Source organism: Aotus nancymaae, unplaced genomic scaffold, assembly GCF_030222135.1.
Source record: "Aotus nancymaae isolate 86718 unplaced genomic scaffold, 86718_ANA_hifiasm-v0.15.2.pri h1tg000030l, whole genome shotgun sequence".
Classification (NCBI taxonomy): Eukaryota; Metazoa; Chordata; class Mammalia; order Primates; family Aotidae; genus Aotus; species Aotus nancymaae.
Window position 1 is genome coordinate 11,300,474 of NW_026988443.1, and position 17,361 is coordinate 11,317,834.

The 17,361-nt window shown below is 38.6% G+C and overlaps 1 long non-coding RNA gene across 1 annotated transcript in view; it reads right to left on the minus strand.

Annotated features, from left to right (window-relative positions):
• Positions 1-17,361, minus strand: part of LOC135277245 (uncharacterized) — a 198,280-nt gene that overhangs the window by 5,604 nt on the left and 175,315 nt on the right. Inside the window, exon 3 of the long non-coding RNA XR_010344839.1 lies at positions 815-867. This is a non-coding gene — a long non-coding RNA (uncharacterized LOC135277245). The remainder of the gene's footprint in view (positions 1-814; positions 868-17,361) is intronic.

Here is a 17,361-nt window from a genome sequence, read left to right on the forward strand (position 1 = left end):
TATTCTTTTAATTTTCTTAGCTATCTATTTTCCTTAGTTAGTTCTTCATTATAATGAAATAATTATATTTTCTCTTCCTTTCCCTATCATGTTTCTTCATTCTCCCACATAGCTCAGAGATGAGGACATCACTGATAAGCAATAAACATTGATTTGCTGTTACTACTTTCTAAAAACAAAACACAACAAAACGCACACACAATGTCAATAAAAGGTATTTCATTCTCTTTCCTCTTCTGCCTGGATATCCCACACTGGTTTGTCTAGAATTGTCTCCCACTCCTGTTTGACAACATTCTCTCTGACCTAAAGACAGGAATTTTAATGCCATGGAGATAAAGAAAGGTTGAGTCAATGCAGGAATACATGACACATTCATATTTCCCTATTATGTCCTGATTTCTTTATTGCCCAGGCTCTGAATTTGGCCTAAAACCAGAGATTAGTGGGAGAAACCAGAACTGAATCACTACAGGGCCAGCATTCATCAAATGCTGACATTCCAAAGTGCTGGGTCCACAGGACTGGGAACACAAGTCAGGAAATAGAAGCAAATTTTAGGGACATACCTGATGAGGTATGAGTCACATGGCCTATGGCATCTGCCTAACCTGCATATAGCATGGCCATAGGTCTCAGGGAACAGGATTGCTTTATGCCTGATGAACCAAGGAATTTCCGTTTGGATAACAAATTATAGAAGCATCCCACATATAGCCCACACACATTAAATGTGACAATTCGGTCATATCTAATTAGGCCAGTGATAAGGTAACCTTGGTCATCATCATCATCATAAATGGAAAGCACACACCTTGATGTTGCCATTGATTGGCTGCCTTTCTGGTGAATTCTCACTTTCCTCATCTGTAAAATAAAGACAAAACAGGTATGGGTTTCACTGATCTCAAAAGTTTATTTCATCAATATATCAGAATTGGATTTTTACATGGTTCAACCATTTTTCATTATGATCAAATTATGTAGGTCATGGTTATTTTAAGGCTCAGAACAAAAATGCCCAGAAAAGTGCTTTCTAAATCATGTGACAGTGGGTAAATGACAAGCACTGTTACTATGGAAGAAGACTTCCCGGCACTTACTTTCTTTTGGAAAGAAAAAAATTAAACAGTTCTCTTGATTTCTACAAGAGTTGGGTTCATGGAAAGAAATCTTCCACCATCCCAGGGATGCGTGCAAGGTCTGTGGGATCCATGAGGACAGAAGTATTTGCTTTACAGGAATCAGGATCTGAGCAAGGTGTCTTGTGTGCTCACAGGAAATCCAAGCCCACAATAATTTCAGGTGACAGCCAATTCGTGGGAGGCTCTGAGGGCCTTAATTAAAAGGTCAGTTTTTTCTAAAGTAAAATTATTCAACTCAGAATTTTTACAGTGTACATTAGAAGTATTCATGATCTGTTCAAACTGACTGATGCATGCACTTCTGCCTCTAAGGAATGAGTAACAAAAGATATTCATTAGGCAAAGGTAACTACGCCTAATAAATATCCCAGACCACTCTTCCCATGCCCACCTCTACCTCTTGTATAGAATCTATCTTTAAAGGAAAAATGTCTAGAGATAAGACTCAGAGCTTTGGATCTACCTGCTATTTTGGAAAAATTTTCTAAGTACCTTAGTTATACTACATGCTTTCTCTTTCTCTACCTAGAATGAATTATTCATTGCCTAATCCACAAATTCCACCCCTCTTAGATGACAGGCCAGCATGCTTTTTCTTAAAGGGCCAGGTACCAAATACAGGCTTTGTAGGCCATATGATCTCTGTTGCAACTACTCAGTTCTATGGTTGTAGTGCAAGAGTTGCCGTAGACAACATGTAAACAAATCAGTGAGGCTGTATTCCATCATAATAGTATTTATGGACACAGAAACTTGAATTTCATATTGTTTTTACTGGTCATAAAATATTCTTCTTTGCATTTTCTTTCAACCATTTAAATATGTGAAAACCATTCTTAGCTTATGGGTCATACAAAAATGGTAGCAGGCCAACATACTTTGCCAACCCCTCCTCTATATCGTGAGCAACTTGAGAGCAGGGCTGAATCATAATCATGTCACTATCTCTTAAGGCTAGGCTTCAGTGCCTGACATCCAGGAGAGATCCAAAACTGTGGAGGAAGAAGTGAGAGACAAAGGCCATGGAAAGCACAGCAGATGAATCCATCACATACAACAAAATAAGTCCTTTGTGTTGTTCAAAGTGGGTACTAGAAGGGAGAATGTGTGGTAGTAGGGATATTCTTTTCCCCTGATATTTTTTACATCAAATGTGTAGGAAATTTTCCACACCAGTTCTCCAACTCTCTGACACCAACTGGGTATCCAGCAATTCAATTCAATTCTGACACTATATAGCTGAAGTTAGCATCAAATCCTACAAGTTAAAGGGCTCAGTTCCACAAGAATGGCCCCACTTCAGATACCGGTCGCAAGTCCCAGGCGCCCTATGCTTCTGACAACTAAGTGTAAACTGGAAGTTTCCAAATTCGCTAATTCATGTTGGATCATTTGCTAGAATGGCTTACAAAATTCAGGAAAGGACTCTAGTTACATTTATCAGTTTATGATAAAGAATACAAATGAACAGCCAGATGAAGAGTACATAAGGCAAGATCTGGAAGGGCCCCAAGTATGGGAGCTTTTGTCACCACGAAGTTGGAGTGTGCCCCTCTCCCAGCATGTGTATGTGTTCACCAACTCAGAAGCTCCCCAACCCCATCATTTGGTTTTTATGGAGGTGCCATTATATAGGTTCAATTGATTAAATCATGGGCCATTGGTGATCGATCCAATCTTCACCACTTTTGCCCTCCCTATTAGGGCATGGGGAGGTTTGAAAGTCCCAAGCTTCTAATCAAGGCTTGGTCTTTTTGGTGACAAGCCTTCTAGGGTCCCACTAAGAATCACTGCATTAGAACAAAGACAATTCTATCGCCCTTACTATTCAGGAAATTTCAAGGGCTTTAAGAGCCTTGTACCAGGAATCAGGAACAAAAACCAAATATCTTTCTGATTATGTCTTAAATATCTAATAACATCACTTTGGAGTCAGAAAGACACCTGCGTTTGCATTCCAGCTCCACCATTTCCTGGTTTGGCCCTGGGCAAATAACCGCACATCGCAGTTCATTTTCCTGCAAGTAACAGAAAAAAACAACTAATGGTGGCTTGAACACTTATCAAGAAACATGGGCATAAGGGTTTCAAGCCTGGTTCAGTCGCTCAACATGGTCACTGAGATCACAGATCACACCCTCTTTCTTTCCCACTCATCGGCTTTTTATCTCTGTTTGTCATCGGTGGTTGCCAATGGCTGTCAGAACTGTAAGCATCACATCCACCATGTTCAAGCCAGGAAGAAGGAACAGAGTAAGTACCAGCTGTCTCCTCTTATGCTATCCCTTTATCAGGAAACCGATGACCTACCTAGAACTCTCTAGACAGATGTCATTTATGTTCTCATTGTCCAGACCTGGGTTCAATGGCCACCCTTGTTGTAAGGGAGGTCAGTCTTTATGGTGGTTAGCAAGGAAGGAGGGAATTGGAACACAGTGGAGGGGGGAGGGGCCTTAACGGTGTCTGTCTCACAGATGTGAGACGTGAGAAGTGAGGCAATGTGTGTAAAGCATTGTTATAAGCACTCAGTCAATGGAAGCTACTATTATCAATATGACTAACCTAAATATTTTCAAAAACCTAAAACATAATCTCCACACTGCCAATATAAAAAACTGCAATTTCTCAGATGAAGTTAGAAAGCCTCACATGCTCATTTCATAATGCCAATACATACATTTAAAGGGAATGAAGATTGAAATAGGAGAGAGAGAGAGAGATACTGCATGAGAGATATTCAGTTATTGATGTATAGCATTCCGTATTACATAGAGCTACATACACACAGACACACACACAGGCACACAAGCACACGCATGCATGCATTAAGAATAAATGAGTAAAGCCAGGTGTTGATAGATAGGCTCTGCATTCTGAATGTTAAATTAGATAACTTAGGCACTTTCCTCAGGCTAAAATCCTGAGTCATCCTTCTACCTCTGTCCTTCCCTTTCCCTAGTCAGTCAAAAAGTTCTGTAGATTTTGCACTACAATATGCCTTCTATTTGTTCTCTCTTTTCCATTGCCCAAGTGCAACCTTTATCACCTCTTGTTCAGACAATTGCAGTAGACTCCCTAAGTATTCCCCTGTCTCCAATCATTCTGCCCCCTACCAAAGCAATCCATTCTCACCTTCTTGCCAGTTATCTTCTTAAACCAAAGTTCTGACCATGCCGCTTCCTGGCTTGAAAACCTTTAATGGTTCCCGATTGCCTACAAAGTCCCAATGCCTCAAATACTATTCAAGGATGTCCTTACCTGCCCCCAAACTCCCTTTCTCACCGTCTCATTTCCTTACACACTCACAGTCCAGCTTACTTAGAAACCATTCCCTATTCTCTCAGCAAATGCCTCCCCTATGCTTCCTGCATTTATCTTAATTCACACTGATCCCTCTTTGCTCTTCTAGATCCTACCTTGAGGGATGATGGTAGCTTCCACTTTAGCCTACACTGAAACTCTGTCTCGTGGAAGATTACAGAGCACCCAGAACTTTATAGACCATAATTTGTGCAAAATTATCTGATTAAATCAATAACACTGTCAATAATTCCTTCTGATGTTTCTCTAGTCCTGGCACATTTAAATGTGCTGATGACTGACAATTTAAAATTGAAACATTCCATTAAATGAGTTGGGAAGGGGACAGTTGATTCAGGACAGCAGGCTCAGGATCAGGACTGGACAAGGAAGGGACCTGCTTGGAGCTTGGCTTGGTTCTCTCCCTCCCTCTAAATAGAGATGTCAAATGAGCTTTCTCATAGCAGAGAGGCATGTACTCTGTGCTGTCCCAAAGTAGGAAGGAAGCTATTATAGCTGGTTCCAGGCACTATACTGGATGCTCCATTTTGCTGCCCAGTTAATCATTTTGCAGATATCTCTTGAGGTAGGCATTCTCATTATCTCTATTTTCTATCAGAAATGAGAGATCCAGAGGTGAGCAAATTCTTTTTTTTTTGCGGGGGGGTGGCTTTGTGACTCTCTCTCTCTCTCTCTCTCTTTCTATCTATCTATGTGTGTATGTGTATATATATATATATTGCACTTTAGGTTCTGGGGTACATGTGAAGAACATGCAGGATTGTTGCATAGGTACATACATGGCAATGTGGTTTGCTGCCTCCATCCCCACCACCTATATCTGGCATTTCTCCCCATGCTATCTCTCCCCAACACCCTACCCCGCACTGTTCCTCCCCTAAATGCCTCAACAGACCCTAGTGTGTGATGCTCCCCTCCCTGTGTCCATGTGTTCTCATTGTTCAACACCCGCCTATGAGTGAGAACATGTGGTGTTTGATTTTCTGCTCTTGTGTCAGTTTGTTGAAAATGATGGTTTCCAGGTTCATCCATGTCCCTACAAAGGACATGAACTCATCGTTTTTTATGGCTGCATAGTATACCACGGTGTATATGTTCCACATTTTCCCTGTCCAGTCTATCATCGATGGGCATTTGGGTTAATATTTCCAGGTCTTTGCTATTGTAAACAGTGCCACGATGAACGTACGTGTGCTTGTGTCTTTATAATAGAACGATTTATAATCCTTTGGATATATACCCAGTAATGGGATTGCTGGGTCAAATGGAATTTCTACTTCTAGGTCCTTGAGGAATAGCCACACTGTCTTCCACAATGGTTGAACCAATTTACACTCCCACCAACAGTGTAAAAGTGTTCCTATTTCTCCACATCCTTCCCAGCATCTGTTGTCTCCAAATTTTTTAATGATCACCATTCTAACTGGTGTGAGGTGGTATCTCAATGTGGTTTTGATTTGCATTTCTCTAATGACCAGTGATGATGAGCATTTTTTCATGTTTCTTGGCCTCATATATATCTTCTTTTGAAAAGTGTCTGTTGATATCCTTTGCCCACTTTTGAATGGGTTTTTATTTTCTCATAAATCTGTTTTAGTTCTTTGTAGACAAAGGGATATTAGCCCTTTGTCAGATGGTTAGATTTCAAAAATTTTTTCCCATTCTGTTGGTTGCTGGCTTACTCTAATGATTGTTTCTTTTGCTGTGCAGAAACTCTGGAGTTTAATTAGATCCCATTTGTCTTTTTTGGCTTTTGTTGCCAATGCTTTTGGTGTTTTGGTCATGAAGTCCTTGCCTATGCCTATGTCCTGAATGGTTTTGCCTAGATTTTCTTCTAGGGTTTTTATGGTGTTAGGTCTTATGTTTAAGTCTTTAATCCATCTGGAGTTAATTTTAGTGTGAGGTGTCAGGAAGGGGTCCAGTTTCTGCTTTCTGCACGTGGCTAGCCAGTTTTCCCAATACCATTTATTAAACAGGGAATCCTTTCCCCATTGCTTGTTTTTGTGGGGTTTGTCAAAGATCAGATGGTTGTAGAAGTGTGGTGTTGCCTCCAAGGCCTCTCTTCTGTTCCATAGGTCTATATCTCTGTTTTGGTACCAGTACCATGCTGTTTTGATTACTATAAACTTGTAGTATAGTTTGAAGTCAGGTAGCATAATGCCTCCAGCTTTATTCTTTTTGCTTAGAATTGACTTGGCTATGTGGGTTCTCTTTTGGTTCCATATGAGGTTTAAGGTGGTTTTTTCCAGTTCTGTGAAGAGGATTATTGGTAGCTTGATGGGGATAGCACTGAATCTATAAATTACTTTGGGCAGTATGGCCATTTTCACAGTATTGATTCTTCCTAACCATGAACATGGAATGTTTTTCCATCTGCTTGTGTCCTCTCTTATTTCCTTGAGCAGTGGTTTGTAGTTCTCCTTGAAGAGGTCCTTCACATCCTTTGTTAGTTGTATTCTTAGGTATTTTATTCTCTTTGTAGCAATTGTGAATGGCAGTTCTTTCTTGATTTGGCTCTCTGTAAGTCTGTTATTGGTGTATAGGAATGCTTCTGATTTCTGCTTATTGATTTTGTATCCTGAGACTTTGCTGAAGTTGCTTATCAGTTTAAGGAGATTTTGGGCTGAGACAATGGGGTCTTCTAAATATACAATCATGTCATCTGCAAATAGAGACAATTTGACTTCCTCCTTTCCTAATTGAATACCATTTATTTCTTTTTCTTGCCTGATTGCTCTGGCTAGAACTTCCAATACTATATTGAATACGAGTCGTGAGAGAGGGCATCCTTGTCTAGTGTCAGATTTCAAAGGGAATGCTTCCAGTTTTTGTCTTTCAGTATGATATTGGCTGTGGATTTGTTGTAAATAGCTTTTATTATTTTGAGATACATTCCATTGATACATAGTTTATTGAGAGTTTTTAGCATAAAGACTGTTGAATTTTGTTGAAGGCCTTCTCTGCATCTATTGAGATAATCATATGGTTTTTGTCTTCGGTTCTGTCTATGTGGTGGATTACGTTTATAGACTTGCGTATGTTGAACCAGCCTTGCATCCCCAGGATGAAGTCTACTTGATCATGATGGATAAGCTTTTTGATGTGCTGTTGCAATCGGTTTGCCAGTATTTTATTGAAGATTTTTGCATCTATGTTCATCATGGATATTGGCCAGAAGTTTTCTTTTCTTGTTGAGTCTCTGCCGGGTTTTGGTATCAGGATGATGTTGGTCTCATAAAATGATTTGGGAAGGATTTCCTTTTTGGATTGTTTGGAATAGTTTCAGAAGGAGTGATACCAGCTCCTCTTTGTATGTCTGGTAGAATTCAGCTGTGAACCCATCTGGAACTGGACTTTTTTTGGTTGGTGGGCTATTAATTTCGGCCTCAACTTCAGCCCTTGTTATTGGTCTATTCAGGGTTTCGACTTCTTCCTGGTTTAGGCTTGGGAGTGTGCAAGTGTCCAGGAATTTATCCATTTCTTCCAGGTTTACTGGTTTATGTGCATAGAGTTGTTTGTAGTGATCTCTGATGGCAGTTTGTATTTCTGTGGAATCTGTGGTGATATCCCCTTTATCATTTTTTATTTCATCTATTTGATTCTTCTCTCTTTTCTTTTTTATTAATCTGGCTAGTGGTCTATTTTGTTGATCTTTTCAAAAAACCAGTTCCTGGATTTATTAATTTTTGAAGGGTTTTTTGTGTCTCTATCTCCTTCAGTTCTGCTCTGATCTTAGTTATTTCTTGTATTCTGCTGGCTTTTGAGTTTTTTTGATCTTGCTCCTCTAGCTCTTTCAATTTTGATGATAGGGTGTTGATTTTCTATCTTTCCTTGCTTCCCATGTGGGCATTTATTGCTATAAATTTTCCTCTAGACACTGCTTTAAATGTGTCCCAGAGATTCTGGTACATTGTGTCTTCGTTCTTGTTGGTTTTGAAGAACATCTTTATTTCTTCCTTCATTTCATTGTTTATCCAGTCAACATTCAAGAGCCAGTTGTTCAGTTTCCATGAAGTTGTGCAGTTCTGAGTTAGTTTCTTAATCCTGGGTTCTAATTTCATTGCACTCTGGTCTGAGAGACTGTTTGTTATGATTTCCATTCTTTTGCATTTGCTAAGGAGTGATTTACTTCCAATTATGTGGTCAATTTTAGAGTAGGTGTGATGTGGTGCTGAGAAGAATGTATATTCTGTGGATTTGGGGTTCTGTAAATGTCTACTAGGTTTGCTTGGTCCAGATTTGAGTTCAAGTCCTGGATATCCTTGTTAATTTTCTGTCTCATTGATCTCTCTAATATTGACAGTGGAGTGTAAAAATCTCCCACTATTATTGTGTGGGAGTCTAAGTCTCTTTGTAGGTCATTATTTATCTGGGTGCTCCTGTATTGGGTGCATATATATTTAGGATCTTTAGCTCTTCTTGTTGCATTGATCCTTTTATCATTATGTAATGCCCTTCTTTGTCTCTTTTGATCTTTTCTAGTTTAAAGTCTATTTTATCAGAGACTAGAAGTGCAACTCCTGCTTTTTTTTGCTCTCCATTTGTTTGGTAAATCTTCCTCCATCCCTTTATTTTGAGCCTACTTGTATCCTTGCATGTGAGATGGGTTTCCTGGATACAGCACACTGATGGGTTTTGACTTTTTATCCAATTTGCCAGTCTGTGTCTTTTGATTGGGGCATTTAGCTCATTTACATTTAAGGTTAATATTGTTATGTGGGAATTTGATACTGCTATTTTGATGCTAGCTGGTTGTTTTGCCCGTTAGTTGATGCAGTTTCTTAATTGTGTTGATGCTCTTTACCATTTGGTACATTTTTGGAGTGGCTGGTACTGGTTGTTCCTTTCTATGTTTAGTGTTTCTTTCAGGAGCTCTTGTAAGGCAGGCCTGGTGGTGATGAAATCTCTGAGCAATTGCTTGTTCATAAAGGATTTAATTTCTCCTTCGCTTATTGAGCTTAGTTTGGCTGGCTGTGAAATTCTAGATTGAAAGTTCTTTTCTTGAAGGATGTTGAATATTGGCCCCCACTCTCATCTGGCTTGTAGGGTTTCTGCCGAGAGATCTGCTGTGAGTCTGATGGGCTTCCCTTTGTGGGAAACCTGACCTTTATCTCTGGCTGCCCTTAGCATTTTTTCCTTCATTTCAACCCTGGTGAATCTGACAATTATGTGCCTTGGGGTTGCTCTTCTTGAGGAATACCTTTGTGGTGTTCTCTGTATTTCCTGGACTTGAATATTGGCCTGCCTTGCTAGGTTGGGGAAGTTCTCCTGGATAATATCCTGAAGAGTGTTTTCCAGCTTGGATTCATTCTCTCCGTCACATTCAAGTACATCTATCAAATGTAGATTAGGTCTTTTCACATAATTCCATATTTTTTGGAGGCTTTGTTCATTTCTTTTTACTCTTTTTTCTCTAATCTTGCCTTCTTGTTTTATTTCATTGAGTTGATCTTCAATCTCTTATATCCTTTCTTCTGCTTAGTCAATTCAGCTATTGAAACTTGTGTATGGTTAGCAAAGTTCTCGTGTTGTTTTTCAGCTCCATCAACTCATTTATATTCTTCTTTAAGCTGTTTATTCTCGTTAGCATTTTGTCAAACCTTTTTTCAAGGTTCTTAGTTTCTTTGCATTGGGTTAGAACATGTTCTTTTAGCTCAGAGAAGTTTGTTATTACCCACTTTCTGAAGCCTGTTTCTGTCAATTCATCAGACTCATTCTCCATCCAGCCTTGTTCTCTTGCTGGTGAGGAGTTATGATCCCTTGTAGGAGGAGGGGCGTTCTGGTTTTGGGTGTTTTCATCCTTTTTATGCTGGTTTCTTCCCATCTTTGTGGATGTATCTACCTGTGGTCTTTGTACTTGGTGACTTTCGGACTGGGTCTTTGAATGGACATCCTTTTTGTTGATGATGAAGTTATTTCTTTCTGGTTTTTAGTTTTCCTTCTCAGTCAGACCCATCTGCTGTAGGACTGCTGGAGGTCCACTCCAGACCCTGCTTGCCTGGGGATCACTGCAGCAGCTGCCGAACAGTAAGGGTTGCTGCCAGTTTCTTCTTCTGTTATCTTTGTCCTAGAAGGATATCCACCAGATGTCAGCCTGAGCTCTCCTTTATGAGGTGTCTCTTTGGATATACGGGGGTCAGAGAGCTGCTTGAGGAGACAGTTCTAACCCTTATCGGAGCTCAAGTGCTGAGCTGTGAGCGCCATCGTTCCATTCAGAGCTGCTGGGCAGGTACTTTTAAGTGGCTGCAGCAGAACTCATAACTGCCTTTTTTTTCCCCAGGTGCTCTGTCCTGGGAAGGTGGGGCTTTATTTATAAGTTCCTGATGTGCTGCTGCCTTTTTTCAGAGATGCCCTGCCCAGCAAGGAGGTAACCTAGTCACAGTCTGCCAGCAGAGGTGTTGCTGAGCTGCTGTAGGCTCTGCCCAGCTGCTGTGTGAACTTCTTTGTGGTCTTGTTTACAGAGGTACAGTTAGAACTGCCTTGGTAATGGCAGATTGCCTCAGTAATGGCGGACTGCCTTGGTAATGGAGGACTGCCTCAGTAATGGTGGACTGCCTCAGTAATAGCAGACTGCCTCAGTAGTGGTGGACTGCCTCTGTAATGGTGGACAACCTTCCCCCACGAAGCTGGACCATCCTGGGTCCAGCTGTGCTTCCTGTGAAACTCTCAGTCCAGAGCATTTCAGATTGCTGGTCTTTGTGGGGATGGGACCCCCTGAGCCAAATCACCTGGCTCCCTGTTTCAGCCCCCCTTTTTTTCAGTTGAATGGGTGACTCTGTCTCCCAGGTGTTCTAGGTGCTAGTTGAAATGGCACCCAGATTTGTGTGATTTTCTGTGTGGAGACCCGCTGCACCAGCTGAAATAGCCGTACTGGAGACTTGTGGTGCTTTTCCACCTGAGAATCTCCTGGACTGTGAGCAGTAAAAATTCATTTGAAAATGCGGTGATCACTCACCCTCTGCATTCTTGCTGAGAACTGCACTCCAGAGCTGTTCCTATTTAGCCATCTTGGATCATCTCCCAGAGGTGAGTAAATTCTTAAAGTCACAGTGTTGGGATTCATGACCCTTATCAGGATCATGCTGATACTCTCTTACTCCAAAATCTATCTTACTACAAAATCCCAGTCTTTGCACTTATCCAAGATCATATAGCAGAGTAACTAAATTTGTTTTATATTAATTTTTTAAATTGACACATAATAATTGAACATATCCCCTGGGGTACATAGTGCCTTTTGGCTATTCTCAGCCTTTTGACTATGATCATGTATAGCACAGTGATGTTTTAATATCTATAATGTATAGTGATCAGATCAGGGAAATCAGCATACACGTCATCTCCAACATTTATAATTTCTTTGTATTGGGAACATTCAGTATCCTCCTTCTAGCTATTTGAAACTATGTAATATATTATTGTTAACTAAAGTCATCCTACAGTGCTATAGAACACTAGAGCTTATTCCTCCTCTCCAGTTATACTTTTATATCCTTTAACAAATCTCTCCCTGTTCCCCACTTCCCTTGCCTTGCCCCACCTCTGATATCCTCTGTTCTACTTTGTACTTCTATGAGATCAACTTTTTTTTTTAAGTTTCCACATATGAGTAAGAACATGTAGTGTTTAACTTTCTGTTGCTGGCTGACTTCACTTAATAAAATGTCCCCCAGTTCCATCCACATTGCTTAAAAGGACAGGCTTTCATTCTTTTTTATGGCTGAATAGTATTCCATTATGTATATATACCACAATTTCCTTATCCACTTATCTGTTGGGGGACACCTAGCCTGATTCCATTTCTTGGCTATTGTGAATACTCCTGAAATAAACAGGGGTGCAAATGTTTCTTCGATATACTGATTTTCTTCCTTTCAGATAAATATCCAGTAGTACAGTTGCTGGATCATATGGTAGTTCTATTTTTAATGTTTTAAGGAGCCTTCGTATTGATCTCCATACTGACTGTACTAGTTTATGTTCCCACCAAAAGCATAAAGAACTCCCTTTTCTCCACATCCTCACCAGCATTTATTATTTTTTGTCTTTTTGATTATAGCCCTTCTAATTGGGATGAGGTGATACTTCATTGTGGTTTTGATTTGCAGTTACCTGATGATTATTAATACTGAGTATTTTTTCATATACCTGTTGGCCATTTGTGTGTTTTCTTTTGAGAAATCTCTTTTCAAATTATTTGTCCATTTTTTAATTGGATTGTTTGGATTTTTGCTGTTGAGATGTTTGAGTTCATTACATATTCTGGATATTAATCCCCTGTTGGACAGAGAGTTTGCAAATATTTCCTCCCACTTTATAGGTTGCCTTTTCACTTTCTTGATTGTTTCCTTTGTTGTGCAGAAACTTTAGTTTGATATAATCCCATTTGTTTATTTTTTCTTTTGTTGTCTATGCTTTTAAAATTTTATTCATACAATCTTTTCCCACATCAAAACCCTGAAGCATTTCTCCTATGTTTTATTCTACTAGTTTTATAGTTTCAGGTCTTCCATTTAGGTTTTTGATCCATTCTGAGTTGATTTTTGTATAGGGGAGAAGTGAAGATCTAGTTTTACTATTCTGCATATGGATATACAATTTTTCCAGCACCATTTATTGAAATGACTGCACTATCCCCAACATATGTTCTTGGTGCCTTTGTCAAAATTAGTTGCTATAGATACGTGGATTAAGTTCTGAGTTATCTATTCTGCTCTATTGGTCTATTCTTCTGTTTTTATGTTAAAAAATCATGCTGTTTTGGTTACTACAGTAGTGTAATGCTAGTGTAATGCCTACTTTTTTTTCTGAGAATTGCTTTGGCTTTGGTTATTTGGGATATTTTGTGGTTCCATAAACATTTTAGAAGTTTTTCTATTTCTGTAAAGAAAGTCATTGTCATTTTGATAGGGATTGCACTGAAGCTGCAGTTACTCGGGTAGTGTGGTCATTTTAATAATATTAATTATTCCAATCCATGAGCATGGTCTGTTTTTCCATTTTTTTGTATCCTGTTCAATTTCCGTCATCAGTGTTTTGTAGTTCTCCTTATAGAGATCTTTCACCTCTTTGGTGAAATTTATTCCTGTGTCTTTTATGTAGCTTTTGCAAATGGGATTGCGTCTTGATTTCTTTTTCCGTTAGTTTGTGTATAGAAACACTACTGGTTTTGTACATTTATTTTGTATTTTATAACTTCATTGAATTGTTTATCAGTTCTAGAATTTTTTTGTCAGAGTCTTTGGGTTGTTACAATTATTAAAGGAAAAGCTTTCAGCTTTTCCCCAATCAGTATGATGTTAACTGTGAATTTGTCATAGATAGATATCCTTTATTCTGTTGAGGTACTTTCCTTCTATACCTAATTTATAGATAATTATTATCTTGAAGAGAAGTTGAATTTTACTAAATGCTTTTTCTGCATCTATTGAGATGATCATATGGTTTTTGTCCTTCAGTCTACTGATGTGATGTACCATATTTATTGATTTACATATGTTGAACCATGCTTGCATTTCTAGGATAAATCCCACATGATCATTGTGTATTATCTTTTTTTGTGTGTTATTGGATTTAGTTTGCTAGCATTTTTAGGATTTTTTTTGTCTAGGTTCAACAGGGATATTGGCCTGTAGTTTCTTTTTTGTTGTTGTTTTCTTGTCTGGTTTAGTATCAGGGTCATGCTGGCCTCAAAAAATAAATTATAAAAAAAATTTATTAAAAATAGTTTGAGAATAATTGGTATTAATTATTCTGTAAAGGTTTGATAGAATTGAGTGGTAAAGAGATCTAGTCCTGGACTTTTCTTTATTGAGAGACTTTTTATTACTGATTCAGTCTCATTACATGTTATTGGCTTGTTCAGATCTTCTATTTCTTCTTGGTTCAATCTTGGTTGGTTGTATGTGCCCAGAAATTTACTCATTTCCTCTAGATTTTCAAATGTATTAGCATATAGCCATTCCTAGAAGTCTCTAATGATCCTTCATATTTCTGTGGTATCTGTTGTGATGTCTCCTTTTTTTGTTTCTGATATTATTTATTTGGGTCTTTTCTCTTTTTTCTTGGTTAATATAGCTAATTATTTCTCAATTTTGTTTATCTTTTCAAAATAATTCTTGTTTTGTTGATCCTTTGTATTTTTGTCTCAATTTCATTTATTTCTGCTACAATCTTTATTATTTATTTCTTTCCACTAGTATTGGGTTTGGCTTATTCTTGCTTTTCTTGTTCCTTGAGATGCAGCATTAGGTTGTTTATTTAAAGTCTTTCTAGTTTTTTGATGTAGGCATTTATTGCTATAAATGTGTCTCCTAATATTGCTTTTTCTGTGTCCCATACATTTTGAGATATTATGTTTTCATTTTCTTTTGCTTCAAGGATTTTTTAAAATTTCATTCTTAATTTTCCCCTTCACCCATTGGTCATTCAGGAGCATGTTTAATTTCCATGTGTTTGCATAGTTTAAAGTGTTCCTCTTTTTGTTGATTTCTAGTTTTAGTCCATTGTGGTTAGATTAGATACTTGGTATGATTTTGATTTTTTTTTATTTTTTTGATACTTATTTTGTGTACTAATATATAGTCAACCCTGGAAAATATTTATTCCTACTTTTCATTGGAGTATGTTTTCATTAGTAACAACATAAAAATGGAACCAGCCATACTGCAGTAGCAAAGCTAGGCATTTTAATTACCAAGATATTTGAGTTATATCCCTAAACTTTATAAGCTCAAGGTGAAATGGAGAAGAAAAGCTATAATGTATTGAATACTTACTATGTACTAGACACTGTGCTAAGTAAGCCCACTGGTACACATAATTGCATTGAGACCTCCCAACACTCCTACGAGTAGTTCTTCTTAACATCCACACTTTACAGATTGTAAGGCTGAGGTCCAAAGACATTAAAATAACTTGACAAAAACCACACAAATAAAAAGCAGAAGAACTAAGATTCAGTCTAGTTAGAACCCCAAAACCCATACCCAAATAATTATAATAAAGTACCAAGTGGCATACTACAGAAACAGCAGCAGAAGACATGAGAAAGGGAGTAGAGATCAGGTAAGCTTTCACACAGAAGGTAGCAAATAGGCTGGGTTTTAAAGCATGGGTAGACATCCACCAGGTATTTAAGTTGGTGGAAAATGCATGTGCAATGCCCTGATGAGAGAAAGGGGCTCTATCCAGAAGAATCAGAGTTGAATGTCATGGGATTACAGGGCATGTGGGAGAAAGTGATGAGAAATCACTGCCCTTAAGAAGGAGGAGGCTATGGGAGGTGATGGAAAGCCCCATTACCAGAAAAGGGAGCTTAGCCTTTGCTTTTAGGGACTGGAGAGCCCTAAGCAAGATGTGGTCTGATTGATCTTGAGATCTAGAAAGAACAATTTGTTGGCAAAGTGGAGAAGATAGGCTTGATCATGGAGGCCAAGGGACTAACCAAAAAAATCTCAGTGAGACATTGATCACTACTTGCAGGAGGTCTGTCTTGCAAACTTTGACTTTGTGACGGATGAATAAAATACACTTAAACACACAGTACAGTGTACGAGTGGACTAGGGAGGTCATCAGCTGCTCTTAGAGGATTATTGTAGCTACCTGACTTCTTAAGGACAAGCAGGTACTGCCAACCCAAGAAGCAGGCCAGGAGAGCCCATGTGAATGGAAGAGTGTAAGCTGAGTCTGAAGTGGTCTCACCTACACCTGCTCAGTTCTGGCAGACATTGCCAAGTTGGAGAATGGACCCATAAATAGAGATTTTAAAATCTTTAAATGTTTTTACTATCTTGATTTTTTAAATCTTCTATTCCTTATAATTCTTACTATCCAAATGCTACCTAGGCTCAGAAACCGAATACAGAAACACTTGCTCTCTTGTGCTTACTCTGTATCTGAACTCTCACTGCCCTAAAACAGAGATGAGACAGATTTGCATGGTGTGGGACCTGTCAGCAACCAATACAAGCATTAAAAAATTACTTGTTCACTGAGTGTGGTGGCTCACACCTGTAATCCCAGCAATTTGTGAGGCTGAGGTGAGAGGATCACTTGGAGCCAGAAGTTCAAAACCATCCTGGGTAACTGAGACCACTGTCTCTACAAAAAAATTTAAAAATTAGCTGGGCATAGTAGTGTGTACCTGTAGTCCCAACTACTCAGGAGGCTGAGGCAGAAGGATCACTTGAGCCCAGAAGTTGAAGCCTGCAGTGAGCTACGATGGTACCACTGTGTTGCCTGGGCAACACAGCAAGACCCTGTCTTTAAGAAAAAGAAAAAAACAAACTTGTCAACATACATAATACAAATATAGATACATATGTGTAAACATGCACATACAAATACACATATACACACATATATACATGTATGCATGTTTATGTATGTATATATGTGCATATACAAACATATGTCACTTAACGATGAGGACACATACTGAGAAATGTGTCCATAGGTGATTTCATCATTGCAGGAACATTATATAGTTCACCTGCACAAACCTAGATGATATACTGTACACCTAGGCTTTATAGTATAGCTTAATGCTCCCAAGCTACAAACCTGTACAGTATGTTACTATACTAAACACTGAAGGCAATTGTAATACAATGGTAACTATGGTGTATCTAAATATATATAAACAGAGAAAAGGTTTAGTAAAAATAGAGTATACAAGATTAAAATGGCACAATGTATAGGGTGCTTAGCATGAGTAGAGCTTGCAGGATTGGAAGTGGCACTGGCTGAGTCAGTGAGTGAGTGAGTGGGGACAGAATGTGAAGGCATAGATCATTACTGTACACTACTTATAGACTTTATAAACACTGTACACTTAAGTTACAATAAATTTATTTAAATTTTTTCTTTCCTTAATAATAAACCAACCTTAGC